The sequence below is a fragment of the Carassius auratus genome, unplaced genomic scaffold, assembly GCF_003368295.1.
Source record: "Carassius auratus strain Wakin unplaced genomic scaffold, ASM336829v1 scaf_tig00215432, whole genome shotgun sequence".
Taxonomy (NCBI): Eukaryota; Metazoa; Chordata; class Actinopteri; order Cypriniformes; family Cyprinidae; genus Carassius; species Carassius auratus.
In genome coordinates this window covers 1-21608 of record NW_020528087.1, presented here as the reverse complement: position 1 = coordinate 21608, position 21608 = coordinate 1, and the positions used below count along the sequence as shown (strand labels likewise).

At 36.1% G+C, this 21608-nt stretch overlaps 1 pseudogene; it reads right to left on the bottom strand.

The window, feature by feature from the left end:
- Window positions 1-7: 7 nt before the first annotated feature.
- Window positions 8-18864, bottom strand: LOC113094834 (SH3 and cysteine-rich domain-containing protein-like; annotated as a pseudogene).
- Window positions 18865-21608: the final 2744 nt, after the last annotated feature.

Below are 21608 nucleotides of genomic sequence, written 5' to 3'. Positions count from 1 at the left end.
TTTCACTTCATATATTCTCCAGGACATCACAGGGCACGAATCCTCTCTTTTTTCCCACTCGCTACTCTGATGAAGCCATTGTGTTCGTCCTCACCGCTGACACAAATCTGAAAGTGTGTCGATACAGCAGCATTATCAAGCTGTCTGGGACGAGAAATCCGGGTTGGAAATTATTAGAGGCTACTCACTTGTCCCTCCTTCAGGTTGATCTGCCCTTGCTCCTTACAGCCAATGAAGGTTCGGTTACATCTGAAACCCTGTCGCCCGCCCTCACCTGATGCGCAAAGGATGCTGGAATAACCTATTCTATCTTCAATCACACCCTGGAAAATGTTGGCAAAATACACAAGAGCAAAATCTAAACCCACAGTCACTCGTCTTGAAAAATACTGTCAATAATTTAGACATAAATGTTAGTCTGTTTCTCACACAAAAGCTTTAAACTTTTGGAATATAGCACACACATACCATAAAATACATGTAGACTTCATTTATTTTTTATGGTGCTTTTGTGTCCTTTTTTAAGCTTGAAAGCTTCAGTCCTCATGAAATTGTAAATGCTTGGAGAAGAGCACTGAAATGGTTTTTCACATTTTCTCCATTTGACTAATCCATTAGAGTTTCTATGTATTCGGTTTTGAAATATTTTAAAAGAACCAACCAAATCTCAAGTTGCCGATGTATTGGTGGTGAACTCCATATTAAATAGTATTATAGCTCTATTAAAATTACATGATGATTTATGTATTGCTTTTTATGTATTTGTGACCAGATTCTTTCCCCGGTTTACAGTTTGGAGGAAGTCAGAGCCAGTTTGCAGATTTTCTAGCTTCAGACTATACTATAGTCTTGTTCAGACTGTCAGTCCAAATCCAATTTTGAAATCATATCCGTTTGGAATGCGATCTTATTAACAAGTGTGAATACCAAAGAATTAAAATCAAGATCTGTTTCAGTCTGACCGCTCAGATCAGATTTTGAGACTTTCTCGTGCCATGTAAAATGTAAACACATCAGATGTTGTTTGTAGAAAACATGCTGAATGTCCTTGCAGAAACAAGGTTGTGCTGTTGCAAAGTGCAAGTAAAGCAGAAAATGACAATATACTGCTGGTCTACACAGCTCTTTGAGATGACAGACAGCAGCATAGAATAAAGCCACACATTCCAGCTTCCTAAGTTTCTGCTGCTGCCTCATAAAACGTAATATAACCCGATGGCGATGGCATCACGTTGTCATTGTTGTTATTGTTGTTATTAGCATAGCCATACCAACACAACATCATTGCTATAGAAATCAATGCAGACACTAAAATAAAAGAGCACCATGGGATAAACAAATCATATCTGAACAGTTGCGATACAAAATGTGGACAGTCAATCAATTAACTCAAATTCACAAAAACAGGATATGGACTGACAGTCTGAACAAGGCTAAAAGATTCCATCCGGTCAGAGAATATCAAATATGTTATATATTTTTCAACCAACACAATGTTTTTACATGAGTTTGCTGTGTTCTGAACAACTTTAAAGTCTGGAAATGTGTGGTCCTCAGTCATTTAGTACTGTATGTGATGCCCAGTGTTTATCTGTAACCATTTGTAAAGTCGGCAAGTGTATAATGCCTAGTAAAATCAGTTCAGATTTGAAAAGTGGTTTTAAAAAGTTTCCAGCCTTCATTGATGTCGATTGTCACATTTTGGAGACAATCAAGGTTTAAACCATTGAAGTCTTTTTTCATCAAATATTCTGCAAATGTGTATAATTGTACCTTCCACCAGTCATCATTGGAATCATCTGCCAGGATTATTCGATCTCCGGGTCTGTAAAGAGAGAAGTATGTATTAGGACAGACATTAAGACCTAACATCCCTTTCAATAGTAGGAAATAAAATTTGAAATTAATTTATGATTATGTAAGCCTTGATGAGGCTGCACTGAAATTCTGCGATAGCTTCATGCCATTACATAAGGTCAGAATGAAACTATGTTATGAGAAAACATGTTATGTTATGAGAATCATACCTGAACCTAAAGAAACGTGCTGCTGTGTGAATGATTGTAAAGAGAAGTGTGTGTGTGAGCAATCAGAATCAGTCTCACAGCAGTCACAATCAAAGTACCAGAACAAGCTGTTCCTCTGGCAGATCCACAGGTTTAAATTTTCATGGACTTTTAACTTTATAATGCTATTCATTTATAGCACTGTATGTCTAAGTCCACATTCAGCCTGTTATGAAGAACCAAAACAGACTGCATTTATTGCAAATTTACATTGGTAATACTGTGCACCATTCACTTTCATTTATTCATTATCTTTTTATTATTAAAATAGAAAACCTGTTCTATTGCCGTATTCATAACAAAAGCTGAAGCAAGTTTGACTGCACCTCAATCACAAGGTCAGCATCTAAACTTTTAAAACATTTTTCCATCAATATTCATGTTTAAACAAGAGCGTGCAGTGTAGGTAAGCACACAGTATGTGTTCTGCATATTAAGAAATGCTGAGTGAACTGTTATCACCGGGATATTGTCCAGCAGACAGCGCTTTGCCATGACAACTAATTGGGTGGGAAAAGGGAAATGACCACATGATACAGGTGTGAAGATTCAAATCAGCGTGACACTGAATAACTTGGTGCTGCTCTAGTGAGTGTGTATTCGTAATAGCTGTTACTAAATAAAATACTAGCATCTTCTGTTGATACCACAAAATAAATAAAACAGCAGCTAAAAATGTATTCTTCTCACCTCATTTCTAGGTCTTGGTTGTCTTGGGGGGTAAATTCAAACAAAGCCACATAAGTACTGAGCTGCAGAGGGTCCCTCTTCAGCTCTCGGTTTGACTACAGTTTAAACACACAGGGACAAAAACAGGAAGAGACATCACAAATCAACACACTACTTCTGAAAATGTGTGCAGGGGACAGCGGGGCTAGTTACTCTCTTTACAGTGAATATTTCTCCGTCTGATATAAATACAAGCCTTTATGTGAAAAAATGAATTCAGGAGCCAGGAAGATATAAGTCATAGTTAAAGATTTATTCCACAATCCAAACATTACTAGGATTTAAATATTGGCTAAGGTTGGGGTGTTACTTAAATTTGGACTTTTTCCACCAGCTCCTGGGAAATTTTGAGTTCAGATGTCATTAAATCCTCACACAGAATCATGAGTGAATGAAGTGAAGCTAGCTGCTTCATATTAACGTCAGAAAGAATCGACACCACACAATTAAAATTCTGACTAAGCATCATTATAAAAAGCATAATTCTCCTCAGGCCCGAAATATCATGACCTCTGTCTCAAGCAATGGTGCTACACAGAAATCTCCATAAAAAAAAATTATTTTAAGAAGGAAACAAACAAGGGACACCAGGACTAGTTGTTAAGACTTCTGTCTAAAGCTCAGTAGCTATTAGGTTTTTGTTTTCTTTGATGAATAGAAAGTTCAGAAGAACAGCATTTATCTGAATTAGAAATCTTTCGTAACATTATAAATGTCTTTATCACTTGTTTAGCATCCTTGCTAAATAAAAGTATTCATTTCTTTTTTTTTTTATGGAATAGTGTATAATGTTACAAAAGTTTCATTTAAAAGGCGATCTTTATATCTTTCTATTCATCAATGAATCCCGAAAACTGGTAGTGTAGGCTGATTATAGACACAGGATAATGGCTTAGTAAATGTTATGTATCTTATTCAAAAGTGTTACATAAAGAGATGTTATAATGCTTACAGGTGATTCTTCTGATTTCCTTTCAGCAATATGAAAATGTTCTGTTCCATTCTCCACTGGTGCAAAAACTAAAACACACAACACAAGAAAAATCAAGGAGTAAAAACTGTTGATCGTGACAGAATAAACCTTGCATGAGGTTAATTTAAATGAATGATGCAGTGGGTCATTTTTCAGAGTGGTGGACTGATTACCCAAAAATACCAGTTTCTCGGTCATGCTGGCACCTATGTGGCACCAGAGATTACATTTCTTTCTCTCTTCCCAGAGCACACAGTCGTGGGCATTCACTGAAGCTGGGGTCAATCTGTGATGAACCAGAGACCACCCGGATCAAGACCATTCATCTCCCTGATACTATCACAGTCCATCCAATTCGGTGTGTTATGTTATATATAGCACTAATGAGTTTCAACAATGTGTCTGATCAGAAGCTAGCAGTTTGGAGTCAAAAGAAGGATTGTGGGATAGAAGATCAGATTCACAAGAGCTCCGTCTGTTGGGTCAGTTTTATCATAGGTGGGGTTATTCTAGACACACTTTAACAATAAATAGTGCTTATAAATGAATATAACATGTATTTGATTAGGAAATTGTAGAATTTAACTATTGAATATAATTATTTTACTATGAATCTTTTTTTTTTTACATCGAACAGGGATCTTACCGTTGTCACTGGGTTTCCTGGTGAGTTGAGCTCGACTGCTGTGGGCCGTCTTTTCTTCTGGCACCTGAGCCACGTCACTGGTCTGAACAAATGATAACAACACATGAATTCTCTCACATACACATGTCCTAAGAAATGTCTTTGTCTGATAAACATGAAAAGATTAATATTAACGGCTTATTATCCAGAGAGTTACATCTATTAAATGCCAAACAAACTTATCTTTATTTTGTAAATAATTTGATTTATTTCATCCTAGCTTCATTCTGTCATGTTGTGTCCTCTGTCTTTTCTCTCTCTCTTTCTTCTTATTCTCTCCCTTTTTTGGTCATATTTGCTTTAGAGGGGCATTATCTGAAGCTGACCATCACTTCCTTCCAGGGTGTGTTTGTGTGCCTGTGTTTGTTTCAAGCAGTAAAACATTACATCTGGGCCCCTTAGATTCCCTTACAACCGTAGTAACTGCATATTAAATGGTTTAAACATTCACATGCACACACAGATAAAATCAATGTGAGTACAAAAAAAAATGTAAACTTTGTATTAACATACTACAATTGCGAAAAACAAACAAAAAAGGGCCAAATACATTGCTATAAATAAAATAATGGTGACAACATTTTTGTTTTATAACAGAAACTGCGAACTGTGATAATGCCTCTAATAGAAGAACAAAAAAAGTATTGTGTAGAGAGGAAATAATGGACCTGATTCTGAATTAAGACTTGAGCAGAGAGCAGCTCAAGGAGATTAAATTTAATTTTCTTGAGTGTTTTATTGAATGAATCATAATAATCATCACCATTTTTACCACAAGCACTTCACTCTCTGCACAAGCAGCCAAGCAGAAACACATTTTAAAATGCATTATCAATCTTTTTAAAAGCCTAAACTGAAGCAGATTGCCTGCAGGTAAATGATGGATTCATGTTTACTATGACCAGTCTCTCTCTCTCACACACACACACACACACACACACACATACACTATTATATTTATTCAAACTGCCACATGCACAATCAAATAAGAGTATGCAACTTCCAAAAAATACATATTATTTGAATATTTGAAAAATTCAAGTCACAAAAACAGTTTAAAATGATATTTTAAATAATTAATTTAGAAACACTAACTTGAGCGATGTATTTTTTAAAAAGGTAAGAAAACTGTGAGTCCTGAACAAGCGTTTCTTACAGAGTTTCTCTGTGGTGACTCTGATCCACTGGTCCGCTTGGTCTTTTGTGCCAGAGAGGTTCCAAATCTCAGAGTCTCATACACTGGGTCAACTTTACTGCAACAGGCTAGGACAAAAGATATGTCAAAAAACTACAAAATATCAGTGAACAGGATATTCAAGCTGGTGATGCTATGGCATACTGTGCAGAAGTAAAAGAATGAATAAATGTTGCATGTTGCTCACCAATAGGCATCACCTCCCTAATACAGCCAAACTGTTCCTGAATCAGCAGAGGGGAGCTCGAGTATCTCCGGAAACCTTTAGGCTGCAATCACACAAACAGGATCAATGGATTTCATTTACTTTTTTATACCCAGAGTTGATTTCCATGGGAATTTTTGTAACCTCACTGGGAGCATGTAAATCATACAACAGATAAAACACTATCTATTAATGCTAAATAAATACGAGTAAATGTAAAAAGGTCAAATAAAATAAAAATAAAAATTTAAATAAATACGAGTCTGCTTACAGACAGGAGGTTAAAGAGCTGGCTGTCTGGTGCAGTCTTAACACGCTGTGGAGATGATCGTGGACTTGAGGAGGAACCCCCCTGCTCTCCCCCCACTGACCATCATGGACAGCACTGTGGCTGCAGTAGAACTGTTTTCCTATACTTCGATTTCAGTATGTAGTACATTTTTTAATTTCAGGTTGTTATTTTTATCTTATATTAGTGTTTCAGGCTATTCCATACCTATGGTGTTATCCCTATGTATGTCTGCACTATCATGTTTGTCAGCACTATGTCTGTACTTTCTTCTACACTGGAAGCTCCTGTCGTCAAGTCAGATTCCTTGTGTGTAAACATCCTTGGTAATAAAGCTCTTCTGATTCTGATTCTAAAGAAGGGAATCAAATATTTAAAACACTAGTTATTCTCAATCTGAAAAATGTTAGCTGTATATTATCATGAAATAAAACTAACATCAAATACAGATGTAAAGTAAACAAGATATGTTTGTTTCTTTCATTGGCACTGTAGACTCTAAAAAATAGTTTCAGGTTAAGTGCCTCTCTTTGTTTAATCTCAGCTAGCATGCTGAAATTTCAAGACGATTCAAACTGAAAGGAGTGAGAATCACATCTGACACAAGCTTCAGACACACACAATACCACATCAAATTTAATGTGCTTTTTGGCCATTGGAATTCATACAGATTGTCAGTAGACAGTTTTGCCATTCAAACACTGTTCATACAGAGATGACTAAACAACTAATGTGTCAGATTAATTTCAAACTGGTCGTTGCAGTTAACTGATTCAAAGTCTCATTTAACAATTAATTTGCATCATCACTCAAAAATGTCAATGAACATCTCTGCATCTATTAAAGTGCTTTAGCAATAATAGTACATAAATACCGTAGTTCGTAAATATTGCTATTCATTATGTATTGTCATTGATGCATAATATAAATTAAAATTATTCAATATAACTCTTCATGTGTTCATTTGTAAAGAACTGCTGTGATTATTTTATGATGTTTTGGTTCCTATGAGCCATTTAACAGCAAATACATATATATAGAATATGTATCAAATATCATTAAACAACTGAAAAATATTGAGGTGTATTTTTACCTATATATTTCTCAGCCATATAGACTAGTATATACACAGACAAACGTCTCTAATTGTGTTCTCATGTAAGGTCAGGTGTCCTGTTTTACTGCTGCATTACTAGTGTGTATTTGATTCAAGTCTGGTCAAACTCCTGCTTTGTCATGCCTTAAGGATAACAACACTTTAATGATGAATACATCATCAGTCTGATAGCAGTCAATAAGTTCATATAAATGACTGGTAATGAGGCAAATGATTTTATACCCTTTAAGATATATTAACACTGGGATTCAGTGGTTCAAATCAATAAAAAAGAGCTCCTATGGCTTAATTAGCATTCAGGAGCACACATACACACAGCCCTAAGAAAGAAGCCAGGCTCAATATTCCCTTATTTGTATTTGTTGTCTTGAGTCCTGGCAGGGTGTCTACGCCATCAGCATTACAAATCTACTTGAAGACTTCTTCGTTAGGTTGGGGACTAATTTAAGTACCACTCGAACCCAGAGAGAAGCTCTCTAGTGCTGCTACAGTACGTCACATTTCTCCATGAGCTCGCTGAGAAAGCGTGTAAAGAGACATGTTCAGTGCTGAAGTAGATGCTAATAAATGCATTTGACAAGAGTGCACCATGTCTGTGAGCGCCCTAAAATATCAAGTGACTCCACTGAAAAACTTCCATGTGATTAATTTGCTTAACCAACTAAAAGAACAATAATAGCTACACCATGCGATGTTCACTTGCACATAATGGGAGTTGTAACGGTTGACTGACAATCAGGACTCAGCTCATGTCATGCTGGTAGTTAAGCACTCTTTTCTGAAAAGCACTCATAGCTCAATGGTTCTCACTGCTCAGACAAGCCAAGAGAAATAAGCAGAGTTTAAAAATAGCAACTTGTCCACTTTAGAGCAAAAGTGGAATTAGAAGCGAATCCTGTGGGGAGTTGTTCTCTTTTTAATCCTGACCCCCCCAGAGCTAGATTTTCCATCTGTGAGAGCCCACTACATCATTGGGAGACTTGTTGTCTCAACCCACCAAATGGTCTGAAGTGCCATCACAGCATTTTTTTCCACTTCCTGTGTTGATGAGCTCATACTATAGTACTAGAACCAAAAGTGCTGGACTCTAAGAATAAAAAAACGCTGGTCAAAGGCCATTCTACCCACAGCTCTGTTGTGTTCTTCTTTCAAAAATCAATAAAAAGATCATAAAAATGCACATTAGAATGATTTCTATAGGACCATGTGATATAAGTAACATTTCAAATATATTAAAAAGTAATTTTTAACTGTTATAACATTTCACAATTAGGGTTTCAAAAATGCAAAAAATAAAAACTTACAGACCCCAAACTTCTGAACAGAGGGGTCAAAACATGAGAAATCAAAATTGTCTTGATCTTTTGCCATATAAGAGATCTTTGTACCAGCAAGACACTGACGAATAGTCACCTTCTCAACATAGGCCCCGCCCACTGGCATTCAGCCTCTCAACGGCTTGACACTTGATTATGCTGAGAGTGTTCGCGTCTTTGTATAGATATCAGAAGAATCCCAACATAAGGAACAAGTGGATAGTAAAGACGGTATACTATACAAAGCACTGTCCTTCAGATGAGACGTTAAACTGAGGTCCTGACTCTCTATGGTCATTAAAAATCACAGGATGTCCTTAGAAAAAGAGTAGACGTGTGACCTCGGCATCCTGGCCAAATTTGCCCAATGGCCTCTGACCATCATGGACTCTTAATCATCCCCATACACTGATTGGCTTCATCACTCTGTGTCCTCTCCACCAATAAGCACCCTGGATCGTGTCAGAGGACTGATCAGAGCATTTTGTTTTGTTAACGAGGCACAAAGTCATAGAGAATTCACAAAGAAACATTTGTTGAAAGATGAAGTGGTACTAGATCTGACTGCAGATGCATCACAAACCACAAGTAAATTATTTCATAATGCATTGTCAGGAAATGACCATTTTATTTTGATCATGATGTCAAAACACCTAAAAGCAATGGGGGGGGGGGGCATTGATACTGCTTCCTATGCAATGACATCAGCCAATCATAAGATTGGTTATTGGTTATTGGCTGATTATTGAGAAGGCTTAAAGGACACGCCCCTTAAAAACAGAGGGTTGAAAATAATCATTTTTACACATTTTTTTTGACAAAAAAACTATTAACATTGTAAGTAAACGGGTCAAAAATCCACGTCATGGCCCCTTTAAACATTTTATTCTGCACATATATAAATATATCTTGATGTCATTATTAATCCAATCTCTTATTTTAGCAATTCTGTCTTTAGCATTATGGCTTCTTTCTACATAGGAATAGGTTTTTGAGAAAGCTGAACTTGTTCTCAAGGTCACTCAGTCCTTCTCTGAGAAACCTGACTCACTCCGGTACTGCACTGAAGCCATGGGAAAAGCAATGGAAATTTTAGCACTTTTTCCTTTTTGCCATTTTTTTCCCTGTGTGTGGAGGGGGCGTGTGAATTTCCCAGAAGAGTCTTGACTTGTGGGTCCCCTGAGCAAAGCACAGAGGTGTTTACTTGATAGATGAATCTTGATATTCTGTATCAACTTTCCCATATTTCTTCTCTCTCACTTTCTCTAGTTCACACCGGAGAATCACTAACATTCATTCTCACACATAAATTCATGGAAGGAAAAGAGACTGATGAATCACACCTTCAAATCACCAAAAATAACACTGTGAAGAGTATCATATCTTAACACTCACACTAAAAATCTTCACCTACTGCCAGAGGAACACCAAGAAAGTGATATTGCAAATTATAAGTATGGACTTGGTTTCTCCATCAGTGGAGACCGGAGAAGTGTGTTTTCATTGCAGCACTATCTGTTATGTAATGTCTTAATTAGCCTCTTCATATGATAAACAAATATTGGACAACCTCATTAACAAACGAACAAACACTGAATACGTTTAGTTCCACATTCAATTTCAAAGTGAGGGAAAAAGCACTCAATTCAAATAAAGTAAAAAAAAATATCTCACCAATTTCCCCATGCATCTCTGCTGTCCAACTCGATCCAGGCACTTGTTGTGGATGCCCATCTTGCAGGCTTTGCACCGGAGGCCCAGCTTAGCATTGGTGCCTAGCAGTTGAGGTCAAATTCAGTTAATATCAGATTTAAATGTCTTTTGAGAGCAAACTTATTGAATATAAAGGTTATTTGTACAAAGCAATGGTATATTACTGCTAAACAACAGATAGTGATCAACAAATACAGGTCAAAGTTTCCACATGTGCAGTTTTGTTGGGAAATTCTATTATCAAAAGCAATAGTTTGTTTACTATCATCCACAATAAATTCATAAACAGCAGTTTAACATGACATTCCATATAATTCTGTCAGTAGTTCTTAGTGAAGGGTTAGAATATCAAACACTTGGGAAAATGTTCCAAAAGTGCACTTTTTTTCTTAGTGTGAAGAACATTCGAGTTATCTAAAGAGTGTTTTCCCAAAGAAAACTATGGAAAGGTTTAATGGATTTTGAAGGTTTTTCATGGAACATTTATTTTTAAGAGTGTGGGGAGCAATTCTGCAAGTGTTCAGGTTGTTGGTCATCATTCTGGCCTATATTTCCTTTTCCTAAAAAGAAGATTGCTTATAAGAATATTCTTAAATTCCACTTCACAGAAACACTTGCAGAATTCACACTTATTGGTAGTACTGGAAACGGGAAAATGCAGGTGTTAATGCTAAGCTGAACAGAAACAGCTGAAGACAAACGAGAGCAAAGCGAAGATTTGAGAACGAATGTGCAAGACACTATCCAATAAAACCTACTCCAAGAAATCCTACTCTTATATTTGCTCAGTTTCACAATTTGATATCCCAACACCTGATGCTCAGAACATGCATTCAGAGACACGGTTTTATTGATTTAGACACTTAGAGGGAAAAAGAATGTAGAAGGAAGAAAGACAGAAGAAAGCTATATGTGTATGCTTTGCCTGATATCGATATTTGTGCATAACATTTGAGTTCACTTGAATTCAGAGAATGTAGATCTCCACCACAGAAGTCACAATGTGCAAGCTGTAAAACTCTAAGGTTCTGTCAATCATACTGCAAACAAACTGTAAACAAAATAGGGCTGCACGATTAATCAAACATGATTAATCGCGATTGTCATGCTCATTTAGTCAGTAAAGCCGGTTCTGTGATTAGCAGTAAATTTCCATCACCTACTTTAAGGTGGAGCAGCATTTACTAAACAGAGTCATAGTTCTCTGACAAGCTATGAAAAATCACGTTCATCGAAGATGATTTAATTGTAGGATTATGAAATCAATAAACTCGTTCTCCATAATTACAGCTGTTTGCGTATCTTCATGAACTACGGCACTGTGTAGTAAATACTGCTCCATCTGAAAACGTGAAAATACCACATTTAAAAATTTTAACTCCAAATTCACTTCATAACTGGCCTTTGGATGGATATTTTCTACTGATCATAGAACCGTGCTTCACTGAAAGATACACATGACCATCGCAGCTTCTGCCTAATCATGATTTATTGCCTTTGCTATTTAATTTCGATTCATTGTACAGCCTTAAAACAAATTGCTAAAATAAATTCACCAAGAGCATGTTATATATAACAATCCATTTTCTGCTTCTTCCAGTAACAACACTCTTGTGCCATAAAATATATATAATAATAAAAACTTCTTTAATCCATAGATGCCTCTGACTCCTCCCATTATGATAACTCAGGGGTGAACTCAAGGTAAAATTGCGTTTATTTCTTACAGATAGAACTGAATGTTTCATTAACCAAAATAAACAGCTTTTCCCATGGCAAATTATGCAACACTTTGATGCATGCTTCTTTGGATGATCTTTGGGTAATGGAGAATTAATCAGGCTTAATTGCTTTCAGAAATTAAAAAACTGCCTTTGTGCAGCAGCAGGATAAACATAAACAGATTTTTTGTTGTGGTAAGACAATAAATACTAATTACTGTATGTTAAAGTCACCTTTCCAGCTGCTTCCCAAAAGCGAGCAGCACTTTATTGAGATTTAAGCCAAATACTGGTAAAAACATCTGTATCTTCCACTATATCCAAGCACACAAAATAGATGTTTTAATTAACATTTAACCACCAGAACAAAGTAAACCATCATCTACAGTATATAACAACAGCATGCATAGCAAAGCTCTGGAAAACAGCACACACAGAGTAACACAATCTATATTCCTGTGACAGTAATGAGAAACAAAAAACAATCCCATCATAGAATAAGGGTATTGATATTGACCACTCTGGGGGAAAATTCTATTAAGCATTGGTCTGGAAAGCATATGAGGAGCCTCTTCATCATATGCATTTCCTAATGGTTGCTGAACAAGTCATTATGAGCACAGAAGCGGGAAGAGGGTGGGCTGGGGTTGGAGGTGGGTGAAGGAAGTTATCTATATTCATTCAGTTTCTAAAGAGTTCAATTCATCATCAAACAGAACAGACTTACCGAACACCTTGCCTGCTCCCCCTTGGCAAGCTAAAAAAAAAAAATTACAGGAGAGAATCCCTCTTGCATTACAATTATTTCTTGAAATATAAAAAGATAACAAGGCAACACGGCATTAGTTACAGCTCATTAAAGGTTTCCATTTTCAAAACACGTATCTCTGAACTCTTTGATGTAATAGCATTTAAAGGATTGTTCACCAAAATTCTGTCATCATTTACACTCCCAGGTCATTCGCTTTACAACTTTCTTTTGTGGAACACAGAAGAAGATATTTTGTGGTGTGTAGTTTTTTTGTCCATTCAATGGAAGTTTATTGGATCTAAATCTGGCCTTTCATTATGAAAAAAGAAAAGGATATTTTGAGAAATAGCTTCTTTTATGTTCTCTCATTTTTGGCTAAAGCAGAATATCTTCTGCAGAACATGTGCAGAAGATATTAAAGATGGAAAGAAAATGAGTACATGATGACAGAATTTACATTTTGGGTGAAATATCCTTTTAACTACACAAGACAAAATCATTGAAAATAATATATTTCTCTTCTGGAGTGACTTTAAGATTTAAAATGATGAATGAAAATGTTGTTTTAAATAATAAAATATGAATGTGAAATGATTAATAGGGTGAAAACATCAGGTCCCGGTGTTGAATCACTGGGCTCATTCGCCCCTGTCTGCTACAACAAGCTGCTTCCAGCCATCCATCGATTAATCAAAGATCACATGCTCGGTCCAGACTCTCTTATGCCTCCCTGTGCTGATCACTTCAGCAAAAAATCTTTAATGTGTTTAATGATTGAGTATTTATGTGTTGAGTACTTTGTCTTGGGTTGAGAGGTGATGCAGGGCAGAACATTTCGAATGAAAACGACATCAACTAAGTTCTAGTTCAGGCAAAGTTTCACTAAAATGCATGAAAGGGCTATTAGAATATTTGATCAAAGTCATAAAATGTTTGGTCTTCATTTTGGACTTGTGTGCCCTAAGGGAAAAAGAGGAAAATGATTGCATCATTCATCAACACTTGCAAAAGCTGCAAAAGATGTTATGTGGACTTCATTTCAATGTTGTTAATGTCATCAGTTGCCCAATGGGATTGAGAATCCACCCACACAGACAGCCAACCATATTCCCAATATGCTAAGCCTCCTTTTATACTTTGAAATACAGCATGGCTTCTGTGTCTTTAGAAATAGATCCCTCTGCTTTAGCCAAACATGAGAGAACATCAGCATGAAAAACGTGTTGCTCTCCGATCCAGAAAATGCTATGTAAATTGCTGACTGACATTTTGAAATGAGCTCAATACGAAGTATTATTAATACAGAACACACTTGTTAAATGTTCATTCTGAATGAAATGCATCTTGCAAATATCTTTACAGCTGCACAAAATGACCATTAAAACATTTCTTAAATTCCTTTAGTTTTTACCCACACAGTTAAGTGGGTGTTTAGTGGGAGTTTCTTTAATTTTGTCATTTTAGAAGAGACACATTTTACACAGACCCTCTACTTAATTTATACACTAAAATTGTGTAAACACATGCAACCAAAATAATTTAAATTTTTGTAAAATATTTTTATTTTATTTTTGGAACTGGAAATGGACACCGATAAGAAAAATATTCGGTAAGCAACTGACTTAAAGAAAGTTAACATTAGTAATAGTGGTGGACCGATATATCGGCCATGGCTAAACCATTACTAAAGTTATTTAATATTTAATCCGATATTTAATCTAATAGAACAGTTAAACAAACATTAAAATGAATGTATACAGTAAGTATTAGAATGATTGCTTTTATATTAGGCCTATTAGTAATAGAAAGGCAAACATTATAATATTTTCTCGTTTACAGTCAGCATTAAGCAAAGATGCATTTACATAATTTAAACAAATCTTTGAATGATTAATGAACATTTCATTTCACAAACCTTACAAACTCTAATCCAGGTTTGAGATCTTGTGAAGTGTGCATTTTTATCCAGCATGATCGTGTGTTCTTTGTGTGATGGTCAGTCCATGTGAATTGAATGCTTTAAACTTTAAACTTGTGATTTCAAATTGTGCTGCAGTTTATGCAAATGCATATTCATGTCATTTAACTGTGTGCTGTATGTAAAATGAGTGCTGTGTTACCGTGGCTTTATATGAAAAATATGATTCCCAGTGCAAACAAACTTCCCAGAATACTGAGTATTCTGAGAATACTGTTGGCTACGGGGTTTACTTACTTTTTAATTATATTTTTATTAATTATTTATTTATGTGTGAAAAATACTGTAATCTAAAGTATAATCATGTTTCTTTTACACATTTATTTTTTAATCCATTGTCAAATTATTTAACATTTCTTAAATATTAATAATAATAATGAAAAAAGTCATATTGGCTTTATATCGGCCCCACTGCCATGTCAATTCCAAGATATCGGCATCGGCTGTCAAAAAAACAATATCAGTCGATCTCTATTTAGTAATACTGAAAACTCCAAATGCTAGTTGTAGTGGTTGTGATTCTTTATTTTATAACATTTTTTGTATATGTATATAAAATATGTATAGTTTTCACAAAATAAATACTGAAATGGTTTATGTTTATTTTACTCTTAAATATATATAGATTTCTATTTTACAATGGATTTTCATAGTTTAAGATTAAAAGTCAGGGAGAGTCTCTGAGACCAGTTAAACAATAAAATCTAAAAGTTAAAGTAAAAACATATATAGTCAAAAATAAATGATGCCATGATAAAGAAACAACAACAACAACATAGCAACAGGTCAGGTATCTGTATCACCCCACTACTGGCTATCACAAACAAGCATGGAACAAAGGCACGTGATGCTGAAACCCAGTTCATTCCGGTGTCCTGATATCTGATCCAAAGGCAGAGATTTGGGTCAACAGCACGTGGGCTCATATTTAATCAACCTGTGGAGATTTGGGTCACACACAGGTGTCATGACATCCGATCCATATGAGGAGATTTCACGGTTTGTTATTTAGTAATGACCCATTAGTCACAGCAGGAAATTGAGACTCCACACATAAGCAGAAGAACTACAGCTTCAACTCTGTATTTTTTCCAGACAACTGGTGAGATCTCATAAAACTCACCTTTCATGCATGGCAGTAATTAGAATGCTGTGGGATAATGAGCCGACAGATCGTTCCTCATCTAATGCTGTGTAAGCTCAGGTTTCTCTAAATTTAGTACAAAGTTTTGAAATGCATGATTTGGCCTCTTGATGTCCTTTTCATAAGGATGTGCCAGGATGGGATCTGGAGCCCTGCCCTCATTAGTGTGGTCTTCTGAGAGAGTGTTAGTGAGGTAAAGAGGTGATGAGGCCTGACAGATCCATATGCCAGCCACAACCAGACACACACTCTTCTTCTTTCTCACACACATTGTACATTCAAAACATAAAACACTATTCAGAATATATTACAGACTAATATGTGCTTTAAGTACTATTAAACAATATGCATGCTAATAACCAACTAGATAATAGTGAGAACTGGTCCCTAATAAAGTGTTGCCATACATTGTGTGTGTGCGTGTGTGTGTTTGTTCACCCTTAAGCTATGGGTCTCTTTTCAAACAGGTGGACATCGTCCGACTCACCACATACAAAAATTGAAAGCTGAGCTACAACCTTGTTGCCTTCTAGGAAAAACCCACAAATACCCTAATGCAGGCTCAGCTGAGCACATATGCTTTTAAACACCACATGTACTGTAAGTAGTGCTCTTTATCTTAAAACTCTTTATCTTTAATTTTAATAAATTAACTTATGATTTATATGATATAAAATCCAGTTTGGACAGATGACGCTCAGGGGGGCATAAGAATTCGATTAGCTACTTTACACCTCAGTTTGATTTACTTCTGTCTTGACTACCCTTTCCAACGATAAAAACACATTTTGGTGACAGACTTTAAAAAAAAGTTATAACCCATTTAAAAACATTTTCAAAAAATCAGAAAAGAGTTGAGAGGTCCCCATAAATCCTATTGTGATGCACTTGTATTAAGCAGGACTTGTAGGTGGGACTATTCCTTTTTGTTTAAATAGCCACTGCCCACAGAAACATATATTGCTAGAATTTTATTATAACTATACATTTTTTTTATTTGTTTGATTCTTTTTTTTTTTTTTTTTTTACATTTTAATTTAGTTTTCATGTTAAGAAACATATTTCGACAATTCAGATTTCAAAAGAAATGTGCAGCATTTTGTCCAAGCAATAATAAAAGGTCACCTTATAAATTGTCTTAAATCTATTTATTTTTTTATGTGAATACATTTTAATCGTGAAATCAGTATTGTGAATCATATCGTGAGTTGATCATTACAACCCTAATTTTTACTGTATTTGGGAACAATTGACCTTTTTACTTACAGACCACAATCCAGTGAACAGTAGAGTATATGTGCTACAGGTTTTGTAAGCTTTTAGGAGTGCTCTCACATATGGCCTCAAATCTAATTGACCTACAGCCACAATCATTCGATTTTTATCTCATGTAGTCTTTAACTCATTACGTCGTGCCACTCTATCATTGTTCACCGCTTTCTAAATCCTCAAATCATTGTGTTTTGGCGTCGTCCACAGTAACAAAACTTTAGCGTCTGGAGGCTGGACAACAGATGGGTAATAGAATATTTTAGATTATGCCTTCAGTCATCTAATCTACAATCATTATGTTAGAGATCAAAATAGCCCCCCCTGTCTAAATAAGCATTATCTGTAATGAGATTGCAAAGCTGTCGTCAGTCACATAAAGATAAAAACGTCCGCTTACCTACAATCATGTGGTTGCAGACGTCACAGAAATGGGGCTTTTTGAAGATGTGCTCTAGAAACGTGTGTGCGTTGGGGTCCGCTGGGCGTGGGGCACGGGATGGAGAACAGATTGTGATGGGCAGGTTGCCCGGGATGACGGTGGGCAGTGGAGGGGGTGGTGGAGGAAGTGACATCGCTGGGGACGCTGAGACGGACATGCCGATGGTGCTCAGATGACCTGTGCTGCTGCTGACATCAGAGAGCAGTTCGGTCTGAAACTTCACATCCTCCATCGGCCGCTGGAAAAAATTATCTGCACTTTTGCTGCGAAGACTCTTGGTCTTGAAGGATAGTGATCGCTTTAGCCTCTGCAGCTGAAACAAACATAAAACATTAGCATCTGATTTAGACAAATGCTCAACCCCATATGACGTAAACAGCCCCCGGAGCATTAAACTCTGTGAGTGGGTGATTTTTGACGCTTGGCAGGTGTCAAATGAGGGCATTCTCACTGAAACAACCTCCAGATGATTATACCATCTCTCCAGCAATCAGATGTTAACCTAACTCAGCAAGGCTAAAATTACAGATTATGTATGTTCTGTTAATGAAAGAGAAAAGAGGAAACGAAGAGAAAGATGAGCTGTCATGTCTCTTGGTACGTGACATCTTTGTGCGGTGCACATTACCCATGATATCAGTCATACACTGACAGCCCTCTAAATTAGCTGACAACACCCACCAGGCTCATCTTTGCCTACTAAAAATGTCCTCTAGGCCACAGTAACCTGCACTACTTCCCAAAGTACTGTGCACAGAAATCTTATTCAAATCAGAAAAAATATATAAAGTGCCCAATACTAAAGGTTAGACAAGGGTAGACATGCAACTCCACAAATCACATGTGACATAGACAGCTATGAATTCATGAAAAACAATGACAACATTTTCAACCCCTGCTATCGGTTTTAGTTTGCAAGATATAAAAAACATGTAAAAGAACAACAAATGTAAGGTTTCGTGACACTGCATTACTGGCCTGATCATGCAAGTGATTGTTCTATTAGCTGACATGATAACTCTCCTTATGGTGGGGGCCCTATATATGTTTTTTTTTTTTGTGTATGTACTGTATGTGTGTGTTATATATATTGCCCATTTGGACAGTCCTCTGACATTATGTATCCACCAATAAGAGCAGAGGATCAGTGCAGTGTGTTTAGTGAGCTGCATGCCTGTGTATGACGATGACCTATTGATCTCTGATGGCCAATGGAGAGAGATTGATCGATTAGTCCCTCCCTCACCGCTCCTGTCCATCAGTGCTCATAGTTCACTGTCAACTTACAGGCAACTTACAAGCAGCTCTTCTGCCTGAAATCCCTGTAAATAACATCAAATGAGTTATTAAGGTGCAAATACTGTTTGCTAAAAAAATATTTTAAGTACTTACTGACATTTACAAGGCACTTGCTTTGTGGCAGAACTAACTGTAAACAACAGAAAGAAACATTGACATTTAGCTCAAGTCTCACTATGACTGACAGTTACAATAAAATTAATCAAACAGGAACTCACACACACACAAAAATCAATACCTGAGACTAATGCTTGAAAATGCATATGTCTAGGATTTCATTTTAAGATTTTGAGGCTAGGTTCCTAACATATTAGAAATGAAGCTATATAACTGTCAACAGATGTTCCCTTTTGCACAGATCCAAATGGTTAATGAGAGAAATTTGACCTAAATATGGACATTATAAAAGACCAACTAAATAATTTAAAGAAATTTCACACAGGATATGAAGGTTTAAATTAGAAAGGCACTGAAAGTACCTCTTCCAAAAATAATGGGCAGTTCCAGCAGAAAATCGCGAATCTTATACATCTATTAGAATTCAATTCTGCTGCTGTCAGCACCAAATGTGCGTCCTGCTCTACCCTGAAGGACAAATCTGAGATATGGAGCTGATTAAGGTGGAAGTCAGGTCTTTTTCAGCACAAGATTGCTGTCTTTAGAGAAGGAGGGACACATTTTATTAGGCCCGCTTTACTCGAAACACATTTTTATCTAATCAAACACAAATGAATACAGAGCAATCAGTCACACTGGAGACCAGAAACACTGAGAGATTAAAAATTCACTTTGGGTTTTAGTCATAAAAGGTGTTCCTGGATCAGTTCCAAGGTGCCATGTGCTCATGAATATGTTAATTGGGACAGATATGGCCTGATCTTAGTAATTTAGCTCTAAGATGGTTGATAGCAAATAAAATCCCTCATAAATAATGATGAAAGTCTCTGATTATTAGGACCAAGTTCTTCTCTAGAAGAAACATCTTAATTATTAGTCTAGAAATAGGTTCAAACGAGATGTACAACCCTGCAGGATAGTTTGACTTCTTACTAAGAGCCTATTGCTTCTTGGAAAACTGTGAAATGCAACCAGCACTGGAGATTAAGTTATGAATATATTTTTTATTTTGCATTAAAGTCTCCCATTAACAAATAACGAGTCATATTCTTTTTAGCAGTCTATTACATCCTTATTTTTGCATATTTTCAAGTGAATACTGCAATGGACATCCAAAAGAACTGACATGAAACTAGCCTTTGGTCATAAATCAAATATAATGTGGTTTCAGATTCTTTCCATTTCAAAAGGAAATGTCCTTTTTCAAACAACTTATGATCGGATTAAATACATTTCCACAGGGCTTCAGTAAATAACATCAAATTGTAAGTGATCCCACTGCTCAAAGTAACAGCTCTCAATTACACACAAATCCCTCAAGACTCATCCGATGAGTGAAAGCAATATTTAACAACTTAATGCCATGGATAATGTACACATTTAAAACTTTCACACTCAGTGCACACAGTTTGACTGAAACAGCATTTAGGGAAGGAGGGGAATGACACAAAGTCAATTTAAATAATGAATCTGTTTTCTGAATAACTACATTAATAAATAAAGCACTACTTACCGCCTTGCAGAACTTAATCTCTTCTGATTTAAAGACAATAAATGTACAAAAATCCCAACTGGTATAGAGCTCTAAAAGCACAGTGACCGTCCAACATTTGAGGGCTGAATGTAGAACTAGGGGCAACAGATGACCCAGAAAAACAGATGAGCTCGAACTCCATGACAAAAAAACCCCACCTGCTATGACCTCAACATCAGATCTTAAAATCACACACAACAAATCAACTGAAACTAAATAATAATTTTTAAAAATTACTACAGAATCACACATTTTTTATGTGTACAACTAGGCCACATATTAGCCTTATTGCAAATAAACAATTTAATATTAATGATAATATCGCCAGTGTATGGGTGGTTTCTGAATTTAGATTATTTTGGAGATGTGCACAGTGTTATTGGTAGACACAAAGCAACAGATGCATAATTTATAAATATATCAAAGGTCATTTGAGTCAAATATTTCATTCTACTTTCACAGGATAGGTGAATACCTGACCGAAAATGGACAGTATGAGTGTCGTTGTAATAACCTACACAGTGAGCTGTAAAAACCATGTATTTAACCATAACCATTAGAATAAAATACAGGGGTGAACATGACAGCAGAAATGACTCTGTGGAAATAAAAAAAACTGACGTCGCAAAAGAAAAGAAAAGAAATTTCACCTATATGTCTAATATGTAAATGACATAACTGGTCCATCTGTTGCTTTGTTAGCCTATTAGTCTTATGCAGGCCCATAAAACTTGTTTACAATCTAATTTTAATGTTACTGATGTTTTGTTCACCTTTTTTTAAAATTAACGTACTTTAAATAAAACAAGGGTTGAGCAAGGTGATGGGGTGACATAATTATTTGTACAAGTAAATCTGTTTAGCCTGCCATAATAAATGTACTAAACTAAATGTAAAGCACCCATGTTTACGGTGTTTGTTGTTAGTAGTCTACACCTCTCAGTGTTTCAAGATGTGTAACGACGACACTCTTTGTATTTAACACAGAGGTAAGTGCTAGCCTCCAAATACTTCAATTTGCAGTAGACGAGCAAATTAACATCATGTCAAAGTTTAAGACACAGC